Below are 10,122 nucleotides of genomic sequence, written 5' to 3'. Positions count from 1 at the left end.
CTCCCATCCCAGATGGATTTTGGGTTCCGGGTGCAGGGGTATGCATTCACAACTCCTGTGGGGTTGTGCTACAAGCATTCGGTGACTGGAGCTGCACTTTGCAGTCCTACAAGCAAAGCCTCATTCCTTGGTATTTTCTGGATGAATGTTACAATTTTCTTTATTGCTGTGTCACTTGGAGCTATTACAGGAACCATGGCATTGCTTGGAACATGCAGGAACTCCATCCATGCCTGCTCCGTGCTCCACCAGTGCTGCACTCACTGGTTAAAACAGCTTTTAAAACATCAAGAATAATTCTTTATAAATTAATTTCCAAAAGGAAAAGGAAAAGCACCTTCCTCACAATGTAAATAAAAGCTTTGACTTGTTAATCACCTTTTCTTTCACTGATTTATTTGCATTTTGGGATGCAAACTCCAGGCATGCCTTTCCATGTCATCCCAGACCGCCCGCCCCGGGGAGTGGATGCTGGTGGATGCAGCAGTCGAGGCTGTTGGGAATTACAGGGGCTGAGAGGACTTTTGCAGATGTTGGGAATTGCCCTGCAAGCTGTTTGTGCTTAATAGAGCTCTGGTCTCCCCAGGCTCGTGGACTTTCTGAATTTTGCAGTTATTTATAAAGCCATTTCTCCGCTGTGTCCTTTTGGTGACATTCCCAAGAAGGACCTATCGTCTACTTCCATCCATCAAATCATTTCCTCCCAGACTGCTGCTCCTAAAACACCAATTTTTCAGTTTATTGTATCAATTAAGTACAAGAAGGAGTCCAGGTTTTGAGAAGGACCCCTTGAGCTTATAAATCAAACAACACAAAGCAGCAAGTAAAAGTCAAGACCTTTCTGAAGAGGGAAACACCATCAATAGGGAGAAAATTAAAAAAAAAAAAATTTTTTGCTGCCTAAGGAGGCAGATCCTGAACAAAGCCAGAGATGGGGGAAGGAGCTGAAAACGCCTTCTGGCTCTCTGAAGACATATTGGATACATTTTGCAGATATTTTCAGCTATTTTCTCTAATTTCAAAAGCCTTGCTTTTTCAGGTTTTCAGAGAACGGTGTTTTGGAGAAATTCACTTTTTCCTTCTTGGCGCTGGCTCCAGATCTCACCTCGGAGCTGGGTCCCAGCTCCAACAATATCCTCGGGGCCCTGCCCAGCAGCTGGGAACACTTAGCAGCTCATCCGCCGCTCTGCTCACCTGCCTGAGGAGCTCTGACAGGTCCATCTGCTTCCAGTCAGGCCTCAAATAAAACCTCCGGCTCCAAGGGGAAGGAACGAGTCAGGGACTTGTGTGGTGACTTGGAGTTACTGCTGAAATCACTCAGCTGATGCTCCAGGGATGGGTTCTGCCCTCAGCTCCTGGTCCATCAGAGTGAGCTGCTGCATCCCTTCCCCCTGGAACTGCAGCCTGAAACCAGCAGAAATTTCCTTTTTTTAGGCAGGTCTGGGTGGATATTAAACACTGAACAACGATCCTGCTGTGCCCACGTTGCCTCAAGAACTCGGTGGTTTAAACCATCACACATTGTTTTAACCACCCTGTGGGTTTAAGGCAGTTTGATAAATTTTGGGGATGGGGCTGCGTTTCGTGTGAGTTTTCAATCCCAGGACAAAACAGTGTGATCCAGGAGGCTGGATTTTTTTCTCAATAGCACCACAATACCCTCTTGTGCTGAGTGAATTATTATTATTATTATTATTATTATTATTATTATTATTATTATTATTATTATTATTATTATTATTATTATTATTATTATTATTATTATTATTATTATATGCAAGGAGTGGAGGCTCCTGTGCCCTCCAAAGCTGTGGGGACAATTAAAGGCACCTTCAAGTGAGTCCAATAAGGTCCCATCCTCTCACAAGACTGGAGATTTGGGGCTGGAATTAGGGATTTTTCTCCCTGCAATGAAAGCATTTCACATGTCTATCCCTAGAAATATTCAGGGTTTTAACATCACTGCCTGTGCAAAATAAAAAAAAATTAATTTTACACCAATACCTTAATTTCTTGCAGCAAACCATTACGTCTACAAGTGTTAATAAACTTAAAGATGAGAATGCACAGTCTTAAAAAATTTTCTTCCATGAAGGCCAATCCAGGTTGAATATCCAGCTGCCCCAGTCAGGACATGCAGGTACCACATGTCTCCCTTCACCAGCAACACTTTTAGCTTCAGCCCTTTGCTGAATTCTTCCTTTATGTTCGTTAAAGGTCGTACTGTAAAATTAATCAAAGTCGATATGCTATTTCCTGTATCGTATTTCTTCTAACGTTATCAATATTGCTAATAAAAATAGAGATTGGAACAGTATGTTGTAATGTCCAGGATATAAGCCAGATCCTGCTGCAGCTCAAATAAATATGAATTTGGCCTTTGACTTTTATAAAAGCAGGATAATGTCTCTATCTGGGCTCTTCTAATGGATAACATCAGCCCTCTTTGCTTCACTTCTCAGAATTCCCAGAATTTGAGAATTTAGGCTGGTAGAAGAAACACAACTCTGTGTCCTGGAGATTTTCGAGAGTAAACCAAACCAAAGTAAAGCAGAGTTCCAAACTTCATTCCCAGCTGAAACAAAATCTGGAATTTTTAAAGACTTTGTGCTTTGAAAGTGATGACACTTCCCACGTTGGCCCTTGGAATTGCAGATGAGAAGTTCTTGAGGGAAGGAATGGGAAGGAGAGAATAAGGAAGAGCTCATATGGAGCTGGTCAGGTCCAGGTACTTCATCCCTGCTGCTGTTTCTCCTTCCCAAGGAAATATCCCCTCTTTATGACGTGGTTTTTAGTAAAATTTTTGGTCAAAGAATTAGGAAAGAATTCTTCCCTGTGAGGGTGGTGAGGCCCTGGCACAGAGTGTCCAGGGAAGCTGTGGCTGCCCCATCCCTGGAGGTGTCCAGGGCAGGCTGGACAGGGCTTGGAGCAGCCTGGGATGGTGGAAGGTGTCCCTGCCCATGGCAGGGGTGGGACTGCATGGGCTTTAAGGTCCCTCCACCTTAAACCATTCCACAGTTCCACAAAATGGGTTTGGGTGGTGTTTGAGCTGTGTGGGCCAGTGAGGATTTTCCCCTATGTCCAGCTCCTCTCGCCACCTTGAGGATCCCATGGAGAGAGGATTTCCTCAATCACACATGTATGAAGGATCCACCTGGGAATGCATGGTTGTAGCTGCTGATCCTGGGAGTCTGTCTCCAGGTCCTGCTGGCGAGACAGCCAGAGCATCCCTCTCCAAACCAGAGCCTCCCAAATGACCAAATATCACTTATTTTTTAACTGGTTTTGAGTATCACTCATGCATCTGGAGCCATGAGACTTAATGAGCCATAAAAAGGAGGAATTTTGCTGGGTAGGTCTCCTGGACACAGAACAGAGCAGAGGATGGAAATGAGATCAGCTCTGCCCAAGTCAAACTTTCTGGAGGCAATGGTGAGTGTCTCTGTTGGCCATCCTGCACTGGGCTCATGGGGCAGGGATGCTCCTGCATCCACTGACTTCTTCCATGACCCTGCATCAGATCCAGACCTTGCTCAGGCTCCTGGGAAAACACTCTCAAAAATTTGGATGCTTCAGTATCTCCTTGGGGTTGCATCCCTTACCAGAGCCATGGCTTGGAGGTAGCAGGGATTGGTCCATGCTCTCCCTGTGGATTTGCTCCTCAGCAGGTGAAAACAGGGATTTGCTCCTCAGCTTAAAAAACAGCAACAAAAAAAAATTAATAAAAACATCTCTGGGGTGGAGAAAAGTGTTTTATTTGCAGAAATTGGGCTTGGCCAGTTTGGATCCTGGCATTCCTGCCCCAGCAGCTACGTGGCCCCAGCACCAGCCCTCACATTTTAATTCTTCCCCTTTTTTTCCTTAAAATAGGACACACCTGTAAGGAAGGCGAGTTTCTTCAAGACATTCCTGATCTGGAGCATATTAAACTGATATTTTTGTTTTGTATTTTGGATGATTTGCTCCAGTGATAACATAATAGCATGATATTTAGCCTGGGACTGATTAAAACATTTCTTTTGATCAGCGCAGCAGTTTGGAACAGTTGTTTATTACTGGACAAAGCTTGGAGAAAAGGAATTAAGAAAAAAGAGCTGAAAAAAGAAACTGCTCTGGGTGGCTGTTGGGTTTCATTTGCACTGGAATATTTCCTTTGCTTTGGGAAAATTCCCTGTTCCAGCCGGGGTTTGGGAAGTGAGAGAAGGGGAGGATGATCCATCACACTGATGGACAACGGCTGAAAAGCTGGGCACTGGCTTTTAAAACCACACGTGTGGGGAATAAAAGTCATTTCTCCCTCTCAGGACACACCAGTGGCCCAGATCATCACTGATGAATTTCTACATCCAAATTTAGCATTTCCTAGGAGGAAACTTCTTGGCTACATCAATCACCGCACTCTTCAAATCTGCCTATGTTTTAAAATATAAGATTTAACTTAAAAAACCTTTTGTTTTGCTTTCTTGACCAAATGCAGAGTTGTTTTGTTACAAACCTATAACAACTGAATGTAAATGCATTACTCTGGTTTAGCTCCAGTTCCTCTAAAGGCTTTTAAGGCTATAGATTTTAATTACATTAATATTTTTAATAAAATCCCCATTTTAACTGCTGGCAAGACTGTAAGGGAAAAAACAATAATATCTGGCTCTGTCTCTCTGACAGAATAATTCTTCAAGTTGCATTTGCCACATCCTCGCAGCTGCGACCAATAATCCTCTGTCTTTATGATTCTCCTCCGATATGAAATTAAAATGAACTGGAAATGTTTATGCTGCAAATGGTGTGCAACACATTAAACAGATAATGCCAGCAAAGGGTTTGCTTCAAACAGGGGTTCCTCCTCCAGCAGAGCCCCTCTGTAACTTAATCCCTCCTTTTCCCAGGCAGCAGAAATTGCTGCTCTGCAGAAAGCCTCGGACACATCACCATATCTTCATTAAAGAGGAATTACTTCCATCTCACCATCCCCAGGTGCCACTGAAAGCAAGGCTTTGTTTCATGTGGCCCATTGCAATTCCTGTGTTTATAGCAGTGGATTCCTTGGCTTCATGGGACATTTGGAGATAAATCTATTTTGAGTCCTGTTTGCTTCCCCTGGCCTTTTCCCTGCAGCATGTTTATAGCTGCATATTAATTCCTCAGTCATGCCTTTGGAATTTTTCACTGCTTACAATAAAAAAAAAAGAGGCCTCATGCTATTTAATCATCTCAGCCCAATATGTTTTTTGCTTATTTGCACCAATCGATACATTGGGCTAAATCAAATTCTTTCAGGTTGTTAATTCTGAGGGGCTCCATCCCCAAGGCCTGCACCTGCCCCATGTTTTCCTAGCAAGGGGACACCTCTCCCCAACTCCCAGGGTGACTCCCTGACGTGTGTGCAAAGGGATCCTGGGGATGTGGAGAGCCTGGGGCTGGGGAGGTGAGAGCTGTGCCCTGGTCATTCGTGTCATGTGTCCCTTCGTGTCCCGCAGCCAGACACTGTGTCAGTGACCTGGGAGGAGAAGCAGCTTGTCCTTAATCGGGGAATTTTTCCACCACAACCAATGGGATTTTCATGGCCTGCTGCTTCCTGGACAACCACCACCACTGGATGGTTTGAGTTGAACCATAGAGCCCATCCAGTTCCATCCCCTGACACGGGTAGGGACAGCTTCCACTACCCCATGTGCTCCAAGCTCTGTCTAACCTGGGCTCAGACACTTCCAGGGATCCAGTGGTAGCCACAGCTTCTTGGGCACCCTGTGCCAGGACCTCCCCACCCTCATCTCTGCTCAGAAACATGGTTTCTGCTACATGGCTCTGATTTGAAGACTGGAAAGTCCGATCAACTTTGCTTTAATATTTCACAGTGTTGGGAATCATCGCTATTTGTTCCTCCAGAGAAACCCAACCCCTCTAGACAGCACTGTCAGAACAAAAAAATTAGATTTATAGGAGCACATTTTCATTTTGGGTTGGGCAGAGTTTATCCCACACTCTCTGTACAGCAGCATAAATCTGGCCGGGGAGGGAAGGAAGGGAATGGCAGCACGAGCTGTCAGCAACTCCCTGGGATCTGACAGAGTCCAGCAAACACTCCCCCCATCCTGACCCTGCCTGTCAATCAGCTTTTGGGGAGAAGCCCCTTCCCACCCTCCCCTCGGCCCTTCGGCAAGGAGCAGCAGCCAGCTCCAATTTGGAGTAGCTGTCATTTATCATTATTTCGGGGGGGAAGGGGCCAAGAAGGTTCTCCTCACCCCGAAGGTGCAGGCAGAGCAGAATTTGAGATGATGGGTGGGGATTTCCACTGGCACAAATGGGAATAAGACTCGGAGCTTTCCAGGCTGCACCAAAAATAGCGGCCCAATTTCAATCTCAATTAGAGCTCGGTAACCCCGGAGTATAATTCAGGAGTCAGCTTCTAATATTTCAATTCAGGATGAAGAATAATATTCCACTTCCCCCTCTGCAGCCCGAGCGATTTTCATTTCATAGGGGCTAATCTTGACTCGAACATGTGTTTCAGTGAGATGCTCAAGGATATGAGTGTGCTAAAGAAAATATGGGGAAAAGTTGTGTAGAAATGGCTGTGTAAAGGTCTGTGGAGGAGTCAGCTCCTTGGAATCATCGAATCATGCAATGGTTTGGGTTGGAAGGGATGGGAAAGCCCATCTCATTCCACTAGCCCAGGTTGCTCCAAGCCCCATCCAACCTGGCCTTGGATAATTCCAGAGATCCAGGGGCAACCACAGCTTCTCTGGGCACCCTGTGCCAAGGCCTCCCCACCCTCACAGGAAAGAATTTATTCTCAAAATCTCATCTAACACTCCCCTTTTTCAGTTTAAAGCCTTTCATTTATTTTTTGGATGTTCCCATTGCTACACGGCTCACACCAACAAGCCTGATGGAAAAGAAAAATACGCAAAAAGCCTCCCAGATTTATTCTTTATTTTCAAAAACATTCTTTTTCTGAGGCTTCCAATCAGTATTATTCTAATAATAAATTTGTCTAAGAATTAACATTTTAAAACTACTGCCTGAAGAATATTTTACATTTTAGAATGTGAGTCTCAATCTGATTTCATTCTGATGAGAAAGGAAATTAGCTTTAATATTCAAATTAAAATTATTATTTAAGAAACATAATATTTTTCACTTACATGCTTCACCCATGAGCCCTTTTTTAGGATTTAAAAGTAAAGAGTCATATGAAGGGATTGATCCCTTGGGTAGGAAGAGGGAGGAAAAACATACACGTTTTTGCAACAGCAAAATACCAATTTTCCAGCCCTTTTGCATTCACTGGGAACTGCTGGGGTAGAAAAGCTCCTTCAGAGTTTTTGCCCCCCGTGGATTTTGCTGTAGCTTTGGCTCATCCCTCCAAGCGACAAGGCCGGCACGTTGGCCAGTGCCCCTTCCCTGTGCCGCCAGCGTTCGCCCTTTGCCGTAGGAATTATTTCTTTGTTACTTAATCATCTGTAATTATCTCCTGGAGTAAATTCTGTTGGTGCATCAATTTTCAAACACAACAGTCATTTTTATCAGTCATGTTTATTTAATTTTAGCTGATTAGCACAGAACCTAACAAGTGGCTTAGACTAACAGTGTGTCACTGCCCAAGTATTTTGTAGGTAACAAGAAGACATGGAATAGTGCACATGTTGCTTTGTCTGCATTAATCTATTTACATTGTAATTCTTCAACTGTTTTTAATGGCTGGTTCAGCTGGAAGCAATTAGCTGTCTAAATTAAAGCCACATTTCTCACTTAGTGCACTGGGAAGGTTTTTTGCTGTTGTCTTTTCTTTGCTTTTTGTTTTCCAAATCAAGACAGATACTGTTTGAAAATGCATGAAATCTTATTGAGGGGATTGATCTGGGTGTTTGGAGCCGTGTTCCCGTGTGTTTGTCTGGAAGCCAAAGTTTTGGATGGGCCAGGGAATGGTGTGTTTGGAGGTGCACCCTGGAGCAGCACAGCAGCAGCAGCAGCCGGGCCTGGAGCGAGACCTCGGGGCAGCTCCGAGAGCAGGAGTGGAGCAAAGCCAGGAGAAGAGAAAGCACTGGATACTCTGGGCTGTCCTGCCGGGCCAGGAGCCCGTGGTTTAAATATAACTTAAATTTAAAAATAGGTTTGTGTTAAGTAGAATGCAACTTATGCAGCACTTCAGAGCACAGCATCAGTATGTGTTGGATCCCACCCTTTTTTTTATTTTACAGGTTAGAATGTCACATTTTTAAAGCAGGCATGGAGCACTTGGAAGTTAGGCTGGTGTTGCTCCACCCCATCTCTGCTCATCTCATTCTATAACTCAGTGATATTACAGTCCAATGTCTCCCATGAGGTTTGGACTTTCTGCGCAAGGTGAGAATTTTTCCTTAAAAAGTACTATTTTATAGCATTTGTTTTTAAATAAAATAAAATAAAATAAAATAAAACAAAACAAAATAAAATATTCTCCATGCATTTATTCTTGAAATCAATGTGTAAAGTCAATGACTTATGACGGCAAGGAAAGAAAGCCCCACTGTGCTTCCCTGGACTTCAGAACACCCTATAAAGTGGTACCCAGTGCAGCAGCCTGGGAAGGAGGATACCCCCACAGAAAAGAAGGATTTAAGTTGCTGTGTCCCAATGCACTTCCGGGGCTCATTGGACAGATTTCAGTTTGAGCAACATTGGCATTGACACATTTTATTTTCATTTTGGTAAAAAAATTAATTAAAAATTTAATAACATTCACATGTGGCCTAGTCCAGACTGAGTCTTCACTTAACTCGATATTCCAGTAAATTAGGTTTGGTCCAGATTTCCTCCTGAGGAAGGTTTAGCTGGTGATCCAGCAAGACAGGGTGGAGGGAAAGCCATCACCCTGTTTGCTGCTCTTCTCCTCACCTCCAAACCCTAAAGCCCTGATGAAGAGTTCTCTGCGTTCTCTGCAGTTTGTGCAAAGCCAGGAACCCCTCAGATATGTGTGTGTGTGTGTGTGTGTGTGTGTGTGTGTGTGTGTGTGCGTGTGTGTGTGTGTGTATGTGCTCCTTTCTCTCCTTAGACATTGCGTGTGCTCCTTCTGCCTCAGACATAGTGTGTATATGCTCCATCTCCTTCAGACATGGTGTGTGTGTGTGTTCCTTCTCCTTCAGACATGGTGTGTGTGTTCCTTCTCCCACAGACATTGTGTGTGTGTGCTCCTTTTCCCCTCAGACATGGTGTATGTGTATTCCTTCTCCCTCAGACATGGTGTATGTGTGGTCCTTCTCCTTCAGACGTGTCTATGTGCTCCTTCTCCCTCAGACATGGTGTGTGTGTGCTCCTTCTCCCTCACACATGGTGTATGTGTGGTCCTTCTCCTTCAGACGTGTCTATGTGCTCCTTCTCCCTCAGACATGGTGTGTGTGCTCCTTCTCCCACAGACATGATGTATGTGTGGTCCTTTTCCTTCAGACGTGTCTATGTGCTCCTTTTCCCCTCAGACATAGTGTATGTGTGGTCCTTCTCCTTCAGACGTGTCTATGTGCTCCTTTTCCCCTCAGACATGGTGTGTGTGTGCTCCATCTCCCTCAGACATGGTGTGTGTGCTCCTTCTCCCTCACACATGTGTGTGCTCCTTCTCCCTCACACATGTGTGTGCTCCTTCTCCCTCACACATGTGTGTTCTCCTCTCCCAGCCCATCCCAGCTGCCGTTCATTACATGCTCCGCCTGAGCCCCACGCAGGGTCGGGTTGCGCCGAGGCAAAGGTCAGAGGAACCTCCAGCCTGCATTTTGCCATCGCTTGATTATTCAGATAACAAACAACCCAAAGACTGACGGGGCTTCTCTGTGCCCACAGACGGGGCCTGATCACTGTAGTAAAAGAAAAAGACCATTTCTAATTCCTCCTGGCTTCCTTCTATCCTGAATCTCTCAAAAATAATTCAGCGAGCAGATGGTGTTTGTGGAGCTGGTGCTTGGCCACAGACTCCTTGCTATGCCACGTCCTGCTTTTAATATACTGCCCAGCATTAATCAAGCAGTTTAGAAGCATCCTGTATCAGTTGTGCAAAACAGGGCTGAAATGATTTACTGTCGGATTCTTTCAGCTCCTGTTAGGCTCCTGTTTTTCTTTCATGTGGGGAGCAGGGGTCAGTGGCGGCAGGAG

Source organism: Taeniopygia guttata, chromosome 4A, assembly GCF_048771995.1.
Source record: "Taeniopygia guttata chromosome 4A, bTaeGut7.mat, whole genome shotgun sequence".
Classification (NCBI taxonomy): Eukaryota; Metazoa; Chordata; class Aves; order Passeriformes; family Estrildidae; genus Taeniopygia; species Taeniopygia guttata.
Note: the sequence above shows the minus strand (reverse complement) of the source record.